Here is a 19,966-nt window from a genome sequence, read left to right on the forward strand (position 1 = left end):
TTATTTTTAATTTTTTGAAGAAACTTCACACAATTTGCCATAGTGGCTCTACCATTTTATGTTGCCACTAGGAGTGCACAAGAATTCCAATTTCCCCACGTCATGGCTTGTTATTTTGCTTTATTTATAATGGCCAGCCTAACAGATATGAGGTTGTATCTCTGTATGGTTTTGATTTTCATTTACCTGATAATTAGTGTTATTGAGCATCTTTTTATATACCTTTTGGCCATTTGTAGGTCTTCTTTGGAGAAATGTCTATCCAAGTCCTTTACCTAATTTTTAATTGGGTTATTTGTTTTTGCACTATTAAGTTGTAGGAGTTTCTTATATATTTTGGATATTAACCTCTTATCATATATATATATAGTTTGCCAATATTTTCCCTTATTCAGTATGTTACCTTTTCACTTTATTGATTGTTTCCTTTGCTGTGCAAAACATTTTAGTTTGAAGTAGTCCTACTTATATATTTTTGCTTTTGTTGCCTGCACTTTTGGTGTCATATCTAATAAATCATTGCCAAGACCAATGTTGTGAAGCTTTGCCACAGTGTTTTCTTTTAGGATTTTTATAGTTTCAGGCCTTACTTTTAAGTCTTTAATCCATGCTGAGTTGATTTTGTGTGTGGTATAAGATAAGAGTTCAGTTTTATTCTTTTACATGTGGATATCCAGCTTTCCCAGCACAATTTGTTGAAGAGATTGTCTTTTCCCCATTGTGTAGCCTTGGCACTTGTTGACTATTATTTGATTGTATATACCTAAATTTATTTCTAGTCTCTCTATTCTATTCCATTAGTTTATATGTCCATCTTTATGCCAGTACTACACTGTTTTGAATACTACGGTATTGTCATGTGTTTTGAAGTCAGAAAGTGTGAGGTCTCCAGCTTTATTCTTTATCAAGATTCTTTTGGCTATTCAGGATCCTTTTTCATTCCATATGAATTTTAGGCTTGTTTTTTCTCTTTCTATGAAATATGCCATTAGAATTTTGATAGGGATTGCATTGAATATGTAGATCACTTTGGGTAGCATGGAAATTTTAGCAATATTAATTCTTCCAATCTGTGAACATGGAATGTCTTTCCATTTATTTGTCTTTAATTTCTTTTATAATTTTTGAAGTTTTCAGTGTACAAATCTTTCACCTCCTGGTTAAGTCTATACCTATTTTGTGCTTTTAGATGCTATTATAAATAGGACTGTTTTCTTAATTTCCTTTGAGGATTATTCATTTTTATTATATAGAAATGCAATTGATTTTTATGTGTTGATTTTATATCTTGCAGTTTTACTGAATTAACTTATTGGATCTAACAGGTTTTTGTTGTTGTTGCTAGTCTTTAGGGTTTTCTACATATAAAATCATGTCATCTGTGAACAGAAATAATCTGAATTCTTACTTTCCAATTTTGATGATTTTATTTCTTTTTCTTCCCTAATTGCTCTAACTAGGACCTTCAGTACTATGTTGAATAGAAGTGGTAACAGTGGGCATCACTGCCTTATTCCTGATCTTAGAGGAAAAGCTTTCACATTTTCACCATTGAGATTATGCTAGCTGTGGTTTCTTCATATTATGGCCTTTACTATACTGACATAAATTTTTCTATTCACAGTTTGTTGAGTGTCTTTAAGAAAGTGTGTTGAATTTCGTCAAATGCTTTTTCTTCCTCTATTGACCATGTGACTTTATCCTTTGTTCTGTTAATGTTGTGTCTCTGTGGGGGAAGGAAGTTTTGGGGCTTCCTATTCTGCCATCTGGCTCTAACAGAACTTAACTTTATGCACTCCATCCCATTCAGTCCCTGACTTTCAAGAGAACTGACTCTACCACCAGCTCCTGGAGGTGGGCCTGACCCCACTAAAGATCATCTCATCTCTTTGGCTAGTGATGAGATTTATTGGGTTCCATGATGATGAGATTTTACCGGAGTTAATGTAATTCAAGGAAAGGACTGCTGTCCCGTTGGAAGGTTCTGGGAAAGTCTGCCTTCCTCTTCTGGGAGAGCCTCCAAAAACAATGTTCTCTGTCACTCCCCTTGCATGTGAACAAGGAAGTATGCTCAATTGCTATTGGCAGGCATCTTATGACCATGAGAGAACTGACCTGAGGTTGAAACCCAAACTGTGTGTGGCTGCACAGAGAGACCAAAGAAGCCTGAGTCCTTGATAACATATTTGGTTCAGTGAATCTGTCAACACTGAAGCCCACCCTTAGCTTTGAATTACATGCAATGTGAATTTTTATTGTGTAAGTTTGAATCATAAATTCTAATAGTTGCAGACCAAAGCATAATGGGATGAATTGGAGAATGTCATTAATATAGCTAAAGCTCAGTTCTTGGATCTGTAAAGTCCTTGTAATGATTAAATATGATAATGTTTTATATATACTGCTATGTATAAAATAGATAACTAGTGAGAACCTACTATATAGCACAGGGAACTCTACTCAATGATCTATGGTGACCTAAATGGGAAGGAAATCTAAAAAAGTGGATATATGTATACATATAATTGATTCACTTTGTTGTACAGCAGAAACTAACACCACATTGTAAAGCAACTGTACTCAATAAAAAAAAATTTTAAGGTATGATAATGTGTTTAAAGCTTCTATCAGTGTCATGCACATTCAGTTCTCAATACGTATTAGTTCCCTCTTCTTTCTTGTATACTGAGGTTCAGCTTTTCTTTCCCCACATACCCCTAGACTTATTAAGGAAAGTGCTTTCTATTTTTTGTTTCATAAGGTAAAAAAAAATAAATCTCACATCTGTTTCCAGAAGAAAAGCGTACAATTCCTCAACAAGAAAAATGGTTTTTGTCTTTTGTTCCCAGTAACAAGATTATTACAAATCCCTTGTCAATTCCCACCCTCCCAGCCCCAATTTTTCTACAAAATTTTAAATTTACATGCCTGACAGCACTGTTAATAAAAATTGGAATATAGGAACATAGTATCCAGAGCTGAAAGCTCATGTTTGAAGTCTAAGACCAGAAAGAGTGTTCTCTCACCAAACTGTACAGACTATGTTCAGGCAGTATTTTTTACATAAAAGCAAAGGAGAAAATGTACCAGTACTGTAGGCACTGGAGGAGACCACTGGGTTTTACTCAACCCAAAATACATAAATGCATATGCCAAAGGAGTGGGAGACCTAAGGTCCTGCATATAACCATTTGTAGTTCAAGGAAACAATTGGATCAGTAACTTCTAACCTATAAGTTGTGATTTAAACTTCCATCTTTTTTTGTAGCGACCTTGGAGTATCAATCAGGTGGACACCATGCCACATAATAAGCTAGAACAGATTTAAACTGATACAATAAAAATTTAGTATTTCATGTTCCTTTGTGAAATATTTGTGCATTTATGAACTATATCATTTATATGGTTTGTGGACTCATTGGATAAGTGACACTGATACAAATAGTGTCCATTGTGTAACGTAGAGATTTTAAATTTTGTGTGCTGTCAGGCAATGTTTATGATACCTTAAAACGTCCACACAGCTAGTGACAAATTATAATTGAAGAGACAGCTAGCTCTAAAATAACTCTACTATAGATTTTTGCTCTCAGAACACATTATCAAAGACATTTTTCCAAACAACACACATCACTGCCCTTCACTTGTGGATTTAGCTTCCTCCAAGTTGTTTTCACTTCTCTCACTTACATTTTCTTTCTAAACAAGAGTTACACTTCCTTAAGCAGCTTCAGTGAAGGATATAGTTTGGGACTACATGGTTTCATGCAATATTGGCCATGGTACTTTTTAATCCATCAATGTCCATAGCTTTTAAAATGGACCAAAACCCCTGTGGAAAAGAAGCATACAAATCTAACACAGAAAGTTCTGACTCAATAGTACATCAAGCTAGATAGTCCCTATGTGTAACTATTTGTTGCTAACAAGGCACTTTAAGAAGTTCATTAACTCTGTGAGACTGCTTAATCACACCTCATAAAGGACAGTTTATTTATCCTGCAAACATATAATTCCAGCAATAATTTACTGATTTGTATTTGAATCACTATGTTACTCCATTTCATATCTTTCTTCTAGATCTCTGACATAAGCCTCCAACTTAAGAGCAAGTGGTTATAATAGGTCAGTAGGTTAAGAATTACTATAACTGAAACAATTTTATGCCAACTCAAGTATTTATTAAACGCTTTACCACCAGGCTAAATTGGGAACAAAGTAATAAAGCAATTATAAGGCACAGTTCCTATTTTAGAATTTAGTTGAGAAAGGAGAATAAAAGTTGTACAGACATATATATTTTTAATATACACACATATATGTATGTATTATATAAGAGCTATACAGAGCTATAATTACATATTGTTAAACAGTTATATGTAATTATATAGTGTAGATAGTTATGCTATTATATATTATTTATATATTATACAACATGATTTTAATATGTATCTAATATACATGAAATGAATATATTTACAATATACATTTTTATGTGTGTATATATACATTACATTTATGTATTTAATATACATACAGTATATATTATATAATATACATTATGTGGTCTATAACAATATAATTTTATGATAGAGTATCAAAATTGAGCTTTTATTTTCATTCATTCAAACATTTTTGGAGTAGAACAGAGGTTGGCAAACTTTTCTGTAAGGAGCCAGATAGTATATATTTTAGGCCTTGCAATCCATATAGTCTCGGTTGGAACCATTCTATTCTGCAGTTCTATGATGCACAAATGAATGGGTGGGCCTGTGTTCCAATAAAACAAAAGCTTCTCCTATAACCTACAAGGCTCTACATGACCTAGCCTCTTGTTTGCTCGCTGTCATCATTCAACACTTGTTTGCTCACAGACATAAGGACTCCTGGTTTGTGGCTGTCACCACAGGGCTTAGTATTCGTTTCTCCCTGGAATTCTCTTTCTTCAGATATCTGTATAAATTTTTTCTCCTCCCCCTTCAAGTCTTTGCTCAAATATCACCTTCTAATAAAGCCTTTCTTAGTATGCTATTTACTACCATGGTATGTAGTATTGTCACAAAATATCCTGTAGCCTTGTCCAAGACTCTGTATTTTGCTCCATGGCTCTGATTTAGCCCAGTGGTTGAGAAAAGCATAGACTCTGGAGCAAAAATGTTTGAGTTGAATTCTGGTTCTTTTACTTACTGACTGTGTAACTTTAGGCTAATTATTTTATCTCTCTAGGGCTCATTTTCCTTTACCCATAAAATTAACATACTAACAGTATATAATTCATGGAGCTGTTTGAATTAGTTAATATATAATTCATTTAATATACATAAAATGCCAAATTAATACTGAACTGAATAAAATTTCTAAAATAACAGAGGAATAAAAAGATACTATCCAGCAGAAGGCAGGGAAGGAGAAAAATAAGAAAAGGAAAAAAAAATAAAAAGCAGAAAACACAAGATAAGTTGCAAAAATAAAGCCATTGTATTAATTGTTAACTATAATCATTAGCTCCAATATAGGTAAATGGATTAAATCCACCTATTAAAAAAACAGATTGTTGGGTTAGATTTTTTTAACGAAATCCAGCTCTACACTACTGACAAAGAAAACATCCAAAACACTCACACGCACACACAAACATATGTACACATACACACATACACATATTGAACTTAAAATGATGGGAGAAGATATATTTTGCAAAAACTAATCAAAAGAAAGCCAAGGTAGCATGTTAATTTTAGACAAAATATGGAAAAATTCATTATAAGATAAAGAGACACATAAAAATAAAAATACACCTGTATCAGAGAGATACATACAAATGATGAACTTGTACGTACCTATCTTAATCTGTTCAGGTTGTTATAAGAGAATATCATAGCCTGGGTGGCTTATGAACACCAAACATTTATTTATCACAGTTCTGGAAGCTAGAAGTCTGAGATCAGAGTGTCAGTGTGATTGGATGAGAGCCCTCTTCCAGGTTGCAGATTTCTTGTATCTTCACATGGCAGATGGAGCTAGGGAGCTTAGTAGAACCTCTTTCATAAGGGCACAAATTCCATTCATGAGGGCTCCACCCTCATGACTGAAGCACCTCCCAAAGGTGCCACCTCTTAATACCATCACATCGGGTGTTAGGATTTCAAAATATGAATCTGCTGGTGTGGGGAGTTTGACACAAACATTCAGATCATAGCAGTACCTAAGATAAATGTGCAAGGATTTTTATTGTGACACTATTTATAGTAACAAAAAAATTATGACATTCTCTTATTAAAAAATCATGTGATTAAAAAGTTCAAATTAAAAATACATTTTATATGCCATGTTTATAAAATACATATTTATATTTGCATAGAAAAAGAAACTAAAACACATCAAACATTTATCAATAATTATTATTTCTAAATGGTAGAATTTCAGGGTTTTTAAATTTTTTTCTTAAAAATGTTTTCTAATTTAATATAACGTACATCATTATGTATAATTTTTAAAAGCAGAAAAATAAATAGTTTTAATTCAAAGTTTTACCAATAAACAGCAAAAGTTTAAATATATTTGCATCATGACATCAACATTAACCTTTTTTTTAACATTAAGATTTTTCTAAAGGAATTGCTCATAGAGTGCTTGTAAAACAGCTATTTCCAACTGAATTTTGAACATATTCAGATGTTTCAATTCCTTTTTGCCTCTAACCTGAGTTCAGTACTGCAATTTTAGCTATGTATCCATAGTAGAAATCCTTCATGTATTTATTGAGAACATAAATATTCATTAGCATATCTTATTTCCCTCCAGGGTAATATCAATCTATATCAACACTCCAACCTCTCAGTTTCCACACTTCAATTTTGCAGGGATGAGGATATATTATTTATGTTTTCACACATACATTCTAAACATCTGGGATAAAAACCCCCTGCTCTCATTATCACTCATTTAAGTCATTTTGCACAATGCCACAGGAGAAATGGTTTGAGAATAAATAAAATGCACTTTGGTTGTTACATTTTATGATTTAACCAGAAAATGTCTGGACATTTTTTTTTAAGTATGCTGTAAATGCCAGTCTATTGTCATTCTAAAGGAAGATTTTCTGCATTAATCTGTGATTGTTTCTTAAATAGTCACCTCACCTCAGGTGCTTGCCTAGGCGTTTTCTCTCTCTCTCTCTCTTTCTCTCTCTCTTTCCCTCTCTCTCTCTCTCTTTCTCTCTGGTTCTCCTTTCCATCCCTGTTCTTAAGCCTTGGGTTAGGCTTGAGTTAAGAAAAGGAGATAAACCTTAAATCGTAGGTAAAATTAGAATTTTGATTTACATTAGATTTCATTTTGCAATGAAAATGACTGAAAACTATGAAATCTTTCCAAAATATCAAGAAGGGGTAGGAAAGATTGATCCTGGAGACTATGTTTGCGTGGTGGTGTTAGGAGAAAATCCCTGTTTCCTGGTCATACCCTACTGAATTCAATCTACGTAATGAATCAATTAAAATTCATTCCTAATTATCAGTCCACTCCATGTCGTGCTCACTGTGCTCCACGCAGGTTTTTGTTTCACCAGTGCTTCTAAGTGGACTTGAGCTTTAAAGGTCTTTCCTACAGTCTTAAGATATCTAATCTCCACTTTGTCTCCACCAAAGGAGCTGCACTGCAGTCTTCAAAATGCCAACTTTCCATAGTAATCTGCTGTTACACAAAGAAGAATTCACCCTCACTTTAAGTTTTCTTACTAAGTCAAATATTTTATGCACTATTCCATCTTCTTAGGATGAATTACTATCCATAAAAATGGATTTCCATATGATTGTCCCACCAGTTCTCCAGAGATATCCATATATGTCTGATTCCCAGATACGAGTATTGTTTGAACTTAAGCTGGAATTCCCACTATGTCAGTCAAAATCAATACCTCATTAAGTTACTTAATCTGTTTTTTTTTTAATAAAAGAGTTACCAGAAAATAGTTCCACACACACATTATGGATGAAATTATAACTGGAAATAATTATTTAAATACACACATACATGTAAAATTATAAATATCATACCACTAAGCACTGGACTATATACCATATATAATTATAATTTTTAGATTTCTATCTTTCTGGAAGTGATATTAAGACAACCTTTTCAAAAAACATCAATAACACTGATATTATTTCAATAACACTAACAACAAATACTCTTTCCACCTTTTGTTGATATTTCCTGGTCCTTGTAACTAAAAACCAACAGATTTCTTCATCAAAACCTCCCATGCTATAGTTGTATGACAGGCATTTAAAAGCCATTACAGGCAATGGGCTGTCCCAGATTATACAGAGAGGGACTAAAGCATGAAATTAACATCTAACTACAAATGGGTTATGTATGGAAATAGAGTGCAAGGTTAAAAATTATTCCAAGACAAAAACCTAGATATTTTTGCAAAGCACAAACCTGTGACATCTGTATTGTAATAGAAAAGCTTGGTTTTTTATTTAATATTCAGCCTTGATTTTACTGCTTGTCACTGATTCTAACATTTTAAAGAAAATTTTCTTTTTCTGTCTTCTTACCTATTCAGGCATCATTATTTATACTCACCAACCCCCCTCAATAAATGTAAGTGCACAATTGGGTATGTGCATAATTGCGTACATTTATGTATACATGCATGTGCAGCAGTGTAACAGCTATGCCAGAAAAGACTTCCAAGCGGGACCTGTGAGAAATGAAGAGAAGGAGAAAATTAGGTATTTTAAGAATCTACTATCTGACAAGACTAAAGTATCATCAATAAATTATCTCATTTAATTGCCATGGTCTATTAAGATTACTAATATACCCTCTTCTTGCTAATGAGGAAACTGAAATTCAGAGAGGTAAGAAACTCGCTAAAATGTACACACTGGTTAATTACAAAAATGAAATTCAAGCCTACGTCCAACTCCAAAGTGCTTATTCTTTAAATTATACAATAGCTCCTTTTCTGTGCTTGTATTCAAATAGAGTATGGGATGTGTGTGTTTGCCTGAACATATTTTTCTTCAAAAGACATCATGAATAGTAGATGTTTGTACCTAAACAGACAGCATGATCACAAAGGCTGAGAACATTAAATAGATATCCCAAAACACAAGTCTTATCCAGTACTAGCCTTTACTGATGATTAGCAAAAGATATGACAAGTTAAGCAGCATGTCCAGCATAAACATAGCAGAGGCCTTGAACTGATAGACACAGATTGCAGCTGTGGCTCATATATTGCAAATTTGTTTACAATAATCAGACTGAAAAACCAGGTATATGCTTCTAAGTGCATTCTTAAATCAGTAATCAATATATAACAAGTCCAACACCCTCATTTGTGTGTAGCTAATTTCTTTAGTCAGTATGAAAAAGGACTTCAAGTTGCAGTCAAAATGACATTAGATATTTCTGAGAAGGAAGGAACATATGAGGTATAACAATTCTGTTAACTTTTTGTCTCTGAAGACTTTATTGTGTAGAGATTGGCTAAAATTTGTATCTGGATCTTGAAAAATATGGAAAGACAGAAATACTCTTCTGCCTAAAAACAGAGGATGGTTATGATTATCTATATAATGTATATGTAGATTTATATCAAGTGAATACATTTGCAAATCATTTTAGGTATACTAAAGCTCCTTCAGAATTAAGACATTAACTTGCTGATTACTGTTTTAATGTGCCTGGGATGGAGCTTCTGAGACTCTGCCTAGAGGAAACAAGAGGCCCTGGAAACACTCTCAAAAATATTCTTCCTTCTCAGTTATGCCAATTAAAGGTTATTGAGTTTTCAAGATCTCTCTTTGGACCATTAATCATTCACATCTAAACATGAATTAATCAGCTAATTTTGAAATGTTACAGATTTGCAGATTTAATAGATGAAGAGTATAAGTAAACTAGACATACTCTGAAGAAAGAAAGACCGGAATAGAGTCTCAGTGTAGGCAATGTGAGAGCAGTGACCAATTTGTGTTTGGAGAAAATTGGGAAAATGTCAATACAGAATAGGAAAGAGAAAGAGAACTAGGTGAACACTCAACACAAATCCAGCATCTTTGCAATTTTGACAATGGCAAATCTTGATGGTGTCCCCAAGATCACACTGCTGAAATCAACATCCCAGCTGTCCTATGTTGTTGGTCCTTGTGTATATCATCCTCCACTCTGCCTGAATTAGTCTTGTCAGCTAAGGAGTAATGGCTTTATAAAGTCAATATCTCTGTATAGAAACAGAGCCATTAAAGTTTCCCCTTGATCCTTTTGTCAATTCAGAAATGCAAAAAATACATTATCTGTCTGTTAATAGTAAATAATGAGACAAGTAGACTTTAGTATAAACGCAGTTTAGCCTGGAGGAGATATTATGTCTATACTTGAAACAGAATACTCTGCAATAAGAAAGTAATCATATGAGTGAATTAAAAAGATCGTGAAAATTAAGAATATGATTACTGAAATAAAAATTCAGCTGAGAATTAGATGATAAAATGAAGATAGCCTCCCAGAAATCATAACAATTAAAAAGAGGCAAAAATGAAAGAGCAAAGATAAAAAATACAAAATCTTAGAAGACCGATTCATGCCATCAAACACGTAATTAATAGAAATTCCAGAAAGAGAGAATGAAGAAAAGAAGTGGGAGGAACTTGTCATTTAAGCAATAAAACCAAATATCCCAGAGTGGAAGTAGGTCATAAGACCCTAGATTCAAAGGTGAACAGCACTGAATGAAAAAACAAAACACAACACTACATTATGAAACTAGCACACCAAGAATAAAGAGCATATCTTAAAAACCTACAGAGGATTAAGCTGATCACTTACAAAGTTCTGTATGAAAGTCTCATCACCGGAACCTGCTTGACATAGACCAATCCCTTCAAAGTCCTGAAGAAGCACTTTTTCATTCTAGGAGTCCAAAAGTAAGCAATTACCAATCTTTTTGAAGGTAAAATTGAGATTTTTCACACATGCAGGGGCCCCAAAAATTTACCTCCACACACTCTTCCTTAGGGCACTCTTTAAGGCAATGTGGGCCCCATCATAAAAGGTCTCAGTCAAAAAAACATGCAGCAGGACTTCCCTGGTGGCGCAGTGGTTGAGAGTACGCCTGCCGATGCAGGGGACACAAGTTCGTGCCCCGGTCCGGGAAGATCCCACATGCCGCGGAGCGGCTGGTCCCGTGAGCCATGGCCGCTGAGCCTGCGGGTCCGGAGCCTGTGCTCCGCAACGGGAGAAGCCACAACAGTGAGAGGCCCGCGTACCGCAAAAAAAAAAAAAAAACCCAACGTCCAGCAGACACATTTCAATAGCCAATCTTTCCGTTCTTCTTACTTTGAGGTTGGGGAAAGGAGTGGGTAGGTGCCTACCTTTCTCCCAGATGATCTTGGAATGGTGATCCTAGCTCCTATCTAAGTAAATTTTGATTATTTAAACTAATCATACTAATTCCATTATCCTTGCCAATAATTTGTTTAGGAGTGAGACAAGAGCAGAAGTCTACGTAATGGCTTCTAAGGAAGTTTTCCTAAGCCTGAAATAGAGAAATAGAGAAGAGACTGCATATTTCCATGCCTATGTATGACACTTAGAATTGTGGCTTCCATGTTGCCATCCTGACAGCAGCAAGACAGTTAGACAAAAACGATGCACTGAGGCTGGCAGAGCAAAAAGATGGAAAGTAATTACATCCTTGTTTCCACTTAGTTACTGAATTAAACAACCCTAGAATCATTCCATCTGAGGCCTTCTTTTGTGTGAGGTGATTATTTTTGTAATTACTTAGGTTATCTGGGTATGGATTTGTTACTTGTAGTCCAAACTATTCTAGTGATTCAAAGAAAAAGGCGTTGGATTCAGGAAACTTTGGGATAAAATATGAAAAATAGAGAAAGTCTCAAGATAATAGTTACATTGATATAAACGGTCTAGATGGCAAACAAGGCCAAAAAAATTCAGAAGCGAGCCTCAAGAGCAAAAGGGAAGTTAATATAATGCTTGACTGGTAGATTAAAAAATGAAAATATGATAAACTAAATAATACAAGGAAAAGAAAAAAGCAAGGGAAACTTGAGGAAAAGTAAAATACTGTACACAAAAGGAAAAAAGCTCATGGCAAACCACTGGTTCTTTAAAGAGCAAGATTTTACTGCTCACAATAATGTAAACGTTGTTTTCCTTTTGAATTTTTAGAATGAACTTATGGAAAAATTGAACAACTAGTTTTGGTTATAGAGCATAATTTAGATATTATTAACATTAACAATTCAAAAGTTTAGATGACAAAACCCTAAAATGGAAAAGATGAAAAGGAGATTTGAAAACAATGAAATCCTTATCTTATGTATTGAAAAACGAAGATATGCAGTCTAATATAAATGGAAAAAACCAATTGCTTAAGTATATAAATGTGTTAAAATTTATGTAGTAGGTAACTATAATCGCGATAGAAAATTCCCACCTTAGGGCCTTTGTTTTTGCTTTTCTTGCTATCTGGAATGTACTGCCCATTTCCATAAGGGGTATCCCTCTAACCAGGTCCCAACTCAAGATCTGTTCCCCAGAGAGCATTCCCTGACAGTCCATGTAAAGCAGTACCGTGGTTCCAAGCACGTTGTTTCCTAACATTACGATGCTTCATTGTCATTTCACTCCATTAACATTTGAACGTTCTCATTAATTCATTTACATGCTGATCTCTCTCCTCACAAGACCATATGCTCTTTGAGAGCAGGGACCTTATCTGTCTCATTAATTGTTGTATCCCCACAACCTGGCTCACAATATCCACACAGTGACTATTTCCTAAATGAATAAATGAAGAAGGGGATGAGATAGTGTAAATAAGCCAGCATAACATGAAATCAAACTATGAGGCATAAAATTGATAACGTAAAACATGTCAATGTGAGGATATTATTTAGAGATATAAAGACAACCAGAGAAGAAATAGTTAAAAGATTTAAAAGTGGTTAAGTTGCCTCTTGGAAAGCATTATTAATAGTCCAATAGGAACTTTCTATATATACTGTTTCAGACTATATTTATAATATCTTATGTTTTCTTTGTGATGACATTTAATATCCTCAATCCATTTTTGTACGCGGGCCTCTCACTGTTGTGGCCTCTCCCATTGCGGAGCACAGGCTCCGGACACGCAGGCTCAGCGGCCATGGCTCACGGGCCTAGCCGCTCCGCAACATGCGGGATCTTCCCGAACCGGGGCACGAACCCGTGTCCCCTGCAACGGCAGGCGGACTCTCAACCGCTGCGCCACCAGGGAAGCCCCTCAATCCCTTTTTTTAACCTCTTACACTTGTCTTCCTAGTCCTCCCATGCTGAGATTGAAGATCATAAATTGAGGAAGATGGTGCAGCAACATCATGTCTTAGACAAATGAATATAATACTTGGATAAATCATCATCCTGCAGGCAATGCCCTTATAATGTTTTATGTCTTTAAAACATTTTCCAAGGGCTTAAGAACAGAAGTCTGAAACAGACTCATCTACTGAAACGTTGACCTACTGTTGATCTTGACTTTAAACATTACAGAAAACAGGAAATTTAAAGAAAAAGACATTTGTTTATAGGTATACCATTGTCCCTTACCTATCCATAGAGAATTTGTTTTGTAGATTTCATAATAAAAAGATAATGGTTTTATTTGAATTTAATATTTCTGGGAGAAGTAACAAGTATTCACTTAGTGTTTAAAGATAAGACCTGAAGGAAATATATATTTTTTAATTAAAAAAGTAATTATTGAAGGATACTGAAACCAAATTGATATTCCCTGAGGTTTTAATTTCATCCTAGGCCTAAAAGAAATATAATGGAATTTCTTTTTAATTCTGTATTATAGGCAGACTTAAGACATTTTTCAGTATAACATTAATGCCTGCTTACTCCTAATGTCTTCTATATTGCAACTCCTGCTGTTATGAGGTCAATAGAGTCTCCTATCAAATTGGATAAACTGTGGCCTAACATTGAAGTGTTTGATATGAATTCTTTGATTTGACTCTGAATAGAGTACATGACTAGTGGAACAAAATTCCTTGATGAACTATGTGTACTCTGACTTGCCGTTCTTAATAATACTATTTACTTTCACCAACAATAGTGAGAAACAACTTTTATTGTATAAGACTAAAGTAGATTTCATGGAGAGAAGTATGGAATATGACAGTAAACAAAGGAGAAATATAAATGAAGTAATTTCAAGCTTTAAAATTTCCAGCAAAATCTATACAGAATAGTTAATTGCAAGTTGTCCGAGTTCTGTTTCCTTACTGATTTTCTGTCTAGATGTTCTATCCATTATTGAAAGTTTGGTATTGAAATCTTCTATTATTGTGTTACTGTCCATTTCTCCCTTCAGTTCTGACAATGTGCTTCATATATTTGGGTACTTTGATGTTGGATGCATATGTACTTATAATTGTTATATCTTCCTGGTAAATTGACTCCTTTATTATTATATAATAACCTTTGCCCTTTTTACAGTTTTGAGTCTTTTTTAAAATTTTTATTGGAGTATAGTTGATTTACAATGTTGTGTTAGTTTCAGGTGTACAGCAGAGTGAATCAGATATATAGATATAGATATAGATATATCTCCACTCTTTTTTAGATTCTTTTCCCATATAGATCATTACAGAGAATTGAGTAGAGTTCCCTGTGCTATACAGTAGGTCTTTATTAGTTATCTATTTTATATATAGTAGTGTGTATATGTCAATCCCAGTTTCCTAATTTATCCCTCTGCCCCTTCCCCCTTGGTAAGCATAGGATTGTTTTCTACATCTGTGACTCTGTTTTGTAAGTAAGTTCATTTATACCATTGTTTTAGATTCCACATATAAGCAATATCATATGATATTTGTCTTTCTCTGACTTACTTCACTGTTTTCAGTCATTTTCCCTGTTTTTTATTTCCTTTTTATTTTTTTATTGAAGTATACTTTACATACAATATTATATTAGTTTCAGGAGTAAACCTAGTGATTTAAATTCATTATGAATTGATCACCATGATAAGTCTATCAATCATCTGTCACCATACGAAGTTATTAAAATATTACTGACTATACTCCCTATGATGTACATTACATCCTTGTGAATCATTTATTTAGAACTTGAAGTTTGTACCTCTTAACCTCTTCATCTATTTTGCCTAACCCTCTGCCACCCTCCCCTCTGGTAACCACCAGGTTGTTCTCTGTATCTATGAATCTGTTTCTGTTTCATTTGTTTGTTTCTTTGCTTTTTCTTTCCAGTCTATATATTTTTATCCATTCATCTATCAATGGACACTTAGGTTGCTTCTATATCTTGACTATTGTAAATAATACTACAATGAACATAAGGGTATATGTATCTTTTTAGATTAGTGTTTTCATTTTTGCCAGGTAAATACCCAGAAGTAGAATTGCTAGATCATATGGTAGTTCAATTTTCAATTTTTTGAGGAACCTCCATACTGTTTTCCATAGTGGCTTCACCAATTTACAGGTCCTCTGCTCATATTTTAATCAGATTGTTTATTTTTTAGATTGAGCTGTGTCAGTTCTTTATATATTTTGGATATTAACCCCTTATCAGATACATCATTTGCAAATATCTTCTCCCATTCAATAGATTATTGGGAGTCTTTTTATTTTGTTGCTTGTTTCCCTCACTCTGCAAAACCTTTTTAGTTTGGTGTAGTACCATTTGTTTATTTTTGCTTTTGCTGCCAGTGCCTGAGGAAACAAATCAAAAACATTATTGTTAAGACAGATGTCAAAGATAATACTCTTTAGGTTTTCTTCCAGGAGTTTTATGGTTTCAGGCCTTACATTTGAGTCTTTATCGTTTTTGAGTTTATTTTTGTATACGGTATAAGAAAGTGGTCCAGTTTGATTCTTTTGCGTGTAGCTGTCCACTTTTCCCAACTGTTATTGAAAAGACTGTCTTTTCTCCCACTGTATATTCTTGGCTTTTATGTCATAAATTACTTGACCGTATTTATGAAGGTTCATTTCTGGGCTCTCTATCCTTTGCCATTGATATATGTGCCTGTTTTTGTGCCAGAACCATACTATTTTGATTAGTATAGCTTTGTAGCATAGTTTGTAATCAGAGAGTGTAATACTTCCAGCTTCTTTCTCAAGATTATTTTGACTATTTGGGGTCTTTTGTGTTTCCATACAAAATTTATGATTATTTGCTCTAGTTCTGTGAAAAATACCATTGATATTTTGATAGGAACCGCATCAAATTGGTAGATTGCTTGGGGTAGTATGGACATTTTAACAATATTAATTCTTCCAATCCATGAACATGGTATAATTTTCCATATATTTGTGTCATCTTCAGTTTCTTTCATCAGTGTCTTATAGTTTTCAGAGTACAGGTCTTTCACCACCTTGGTTAAATTTATTCCTAAATATTTTATTCTTTTTGATGCAATTGTAAATGGGATTTTTTTTTTGTTTTAGTTTCTCTTTCTGATAGTTTGTTATTAGTGTACAAAAATAGAACAGATGTTTGTACATTGATGGTGTATCCTGCAATGTTACTGAATTCATTTATCAGTTCTAATAGTTTTTTGGTGGGGTCTTTAGGGTTTTATATATATAGTCATGTCATCTGCAAACAGTGACAGTTTTGCTTCTTCCTTTCCTATTTGGATGGTTTTATCTCTTTTTCTTGTCTGATTACTGTGGCTAGGACTTCCAATATTATGTTGAGTCGAAGTGGTGATAGTGGGTACTCTTTGTTGTTCCTGATCTTGGGAACAAGTTTTCACAGTTGAGTGTGACGTTAGCTGTGGGTTTGTCATATATGGCCTACATTAAGTTGAGCTATGCTTCATCTGTATCCACTTTGTTGACAGTTTTTATCATAAATGGATGTTGAATTTTGTCAATTTTTTTCTGCATTTGTTGAAATAATTATATGATTTTCATCTTTTGTTTTGTTAATGTGGTGTATCACTTTTATTTGCAGATATTAAACCACCCTTGCATTCCTGGAATAAATCCCATTTGATCATAGTGTATGATCCTTTTAATGTTATTGCTGAATTTAGTTGGCTAATATTTTGTTGAAGATTTTTAAATCTCTTGTTTATCAGGGATATTGGCCTGTAATTTTCTTTTTTTGTAGTTCTTTGTTTGGTATTGTTATCAGGGTTATGTTGGCCTTGTAGAATGAGTTGGAAGCATTCCTTTCTTTTTGATTTTTTTGAAATAGTTTGAGAAGGATAAGTATTAACTCTTCTTTAAATTTTTGGTGGAATTCACTTGTAAAGCTGTCTGGTCCTGGACTTTTGTTTATTGGGAGGTTTTTTAATACTAATTTAATTTCATTACTAATGGTTGGTCTGTTTATTTCTTTTTCTGAGGTTTTGCCTTGTTCTTTCATTTGGAAAGTATTCCTTTGTGTCCATATTATGCCTAACTCTCTGTATTTATTTCTATGTATTAGGCATATCAGCTATGTCTCCTGTCTTGAAAGAGTAGCCTTAGGTAGAAGATGTCCTAAGGGACCCAGTGGCACAATCCTCCCAGTCACCAGTCTCCTGTCCCTTTCCCTTTGTTCTTAGCTGTCTCCACCAAACTATGCAGGGTCTGTCAGTGCTCTTGGTGAGGCAAGACAGAAGCGAGCCCCTCAGACAATGAAGTGAAAGATTGGGATGGTGGAGACATGCTCCATGACTCTCCCTCTCTCCTGGGGAAGAAGCCTCAGGTTCTGTGCCTCACCTCCGTCTCATAGAGCCATGTCAGCCACAATAAGTCACCTGCTCTTTTTGCTTTGTTCTTAACTGAATCTAGGCCTCTGAACTATGTCAATTCCAACAGTCCTTCATGTGAGGTGAGACAGGAAACTGGCCCATAGGGCAGTGCACCAAAAGACTTATTCCATTCTCTCTTTCCTCCCTGGTGCTGTCTTGGGGAGGGGCTGATGGAGGTAAAGTGAGATTGCTGTTCTTATTCATTTCAGTGTGGCTGTTCTTGGTTTTATGCTCATCTGAAGTATAACAATTTTTTTTTTTTTTTTTTTGCCGTATGCGGGCCTCTCACTGTTGTGGCCTCTCCCGTTGCGGAGCACAGGCTCCGGACGCGCAGGCTCAGCGGCCATGGCTCACGGGCCTAGCCGCTCCGCGGCATGTGGGATCTTCCCGGACTGGGGCTCAAACCCGTGTCCCCCGCATCGGCAGGAGGACTCTCAACAACTGCGCCACCAGGGAAGCCCTGAAGTATAACAATTTTTAAACTAGATTCTAGACTTCTCATAAAGTTATTTTGATCCATATATTATTTTTAAATTGGTGCTTCTGTTGGGTAATGAGGGCCAGGAGTTCTTATTCTACCATTTTTGTGGAACTCTTTCTATGAATGTGTATTTTGTAATTTTTTTTTTAACATTCCTAGCTAACTTCTTCAACTCTAAAGACAAATAGATAGAATTACTTTAATATATAGTTAAAAGCCTAGTAATTGTGGTCAAATGCCCTATGATTTGGGGGGTTCTCCCCCTTTATCTTCATTTAATTTAAATTTTGAGGCAAAAAGTTTTAATATGAATGTTGCTAAAATTACAATTTTTTGTTACAATAAAAGCTACTTAAAAGTGGGGGTGGACAATGCTAATATTTTGCTACTTAGATGCCTACTTTATTTAAGTTTATTTAATATAGTTGCTCTTATAGTATTTACTTGTATGAGTTATAACGATAAAATAGAAAGATTTACTTTTAAAAATTTAACTTACTGAACGGTATACATCCAAATGAGTGCTAACATCCAAATTATTCACTTGAAAGGCTAAACACATACTCCAATGCTGCTGCAACCATTTTTGAAAATCCTCCCTTGAAATGTCCTTCCAAGTCAACTTAGAAAACAGTATTCACTGTTTTATAGTTTCATATTTTATTTTATATCAAAATTCCACATTGTACCAAACATAAAATGAGATGTAAAAAACTATTTTCACTGTGTTAAAGCGTAGAATCTATTGGCAGCACAGCTGAGGTGGATAAATGAACATCTGACAGATGGAGAGCACTAGGTGGTCACTGTACCTGGAACAGTTCAAGGAACAGATGGTATTTGTCTGTGTTTTTGAACAAGAATGAAGAGATGCTTATTTATTTTATTTGAAGTGATATCCAGAAAGATATGAAAGAACAGAAAACTGCCTTAAGAATAACATGATGAACAAACAATGAGGATAAGTAGATTTCATGTGCTATGAAAAGAAAGAGCACATTTTCTTTCAATTAAAAACACTATAATCCAAAGAAGGTTGACTCATAGCCTAAATCAAAATATAAGAAATACATATTTTGAGATGTTATAGATCTTCATCTTTTTACTAGCCCAGCTACATAAATACATTTAAGTCAACTTTATGGTAGAGCCTGTTATGTTTCAGAATACCTTTTGCTTAGTATTTGAATAGTCTTTGTTCTCTTATTCCCCGTGGGTTGCCTAAGTAACAGAAATTAATATGACAAAGTAATTGGCCTATGGTGGTAAATGGTGGATGTTGAAGTAAGTTATTTCTCCTTTAAAAGCCTTCCAGGGTACTTCCATGGCGGTCCAGTGGTTAAGACTCGGCGCTTCCACTGCAGGGGGTGCAAGTTCAATTCCTGGTCAGGGAACCTGACAGGCTGGTGACCAAAAAAAAAAAGTAAATAAAATAAATAAAAGCCTTCTAGGACTAGTGGTAAATTAATAGGATATCTTTTTTGAAACCTAAGAACATGTACATATAATTGAAAGTTATCCTTCAGAGTCTGACATATACTCATTCCAGGGAGGCTGTCAGTAGTCTAAATATTTTGTGAACTTGTTTTACAATTACCTTTATTCAAGTTCTGAGACCAATATAAATATATATATATATATATATAAAACTTTACATTCATATTGTGATTATCATACATATC

The sequence above is a fragment of the Pseudorca crassidens genome, chromosome 13 (assembly GCF_039906515.1).
Source record: "Pseudorca crassidens isolate mPseCra1 chromosome 13, mPseCra1.hap1, whole genome shotgun sequence".
NCBI lineage: Eukaryota > Metazoa > Chordata > Mammalia > Artiodactyla > Delphinidae > Pseudorca > Pseudorca crassidens.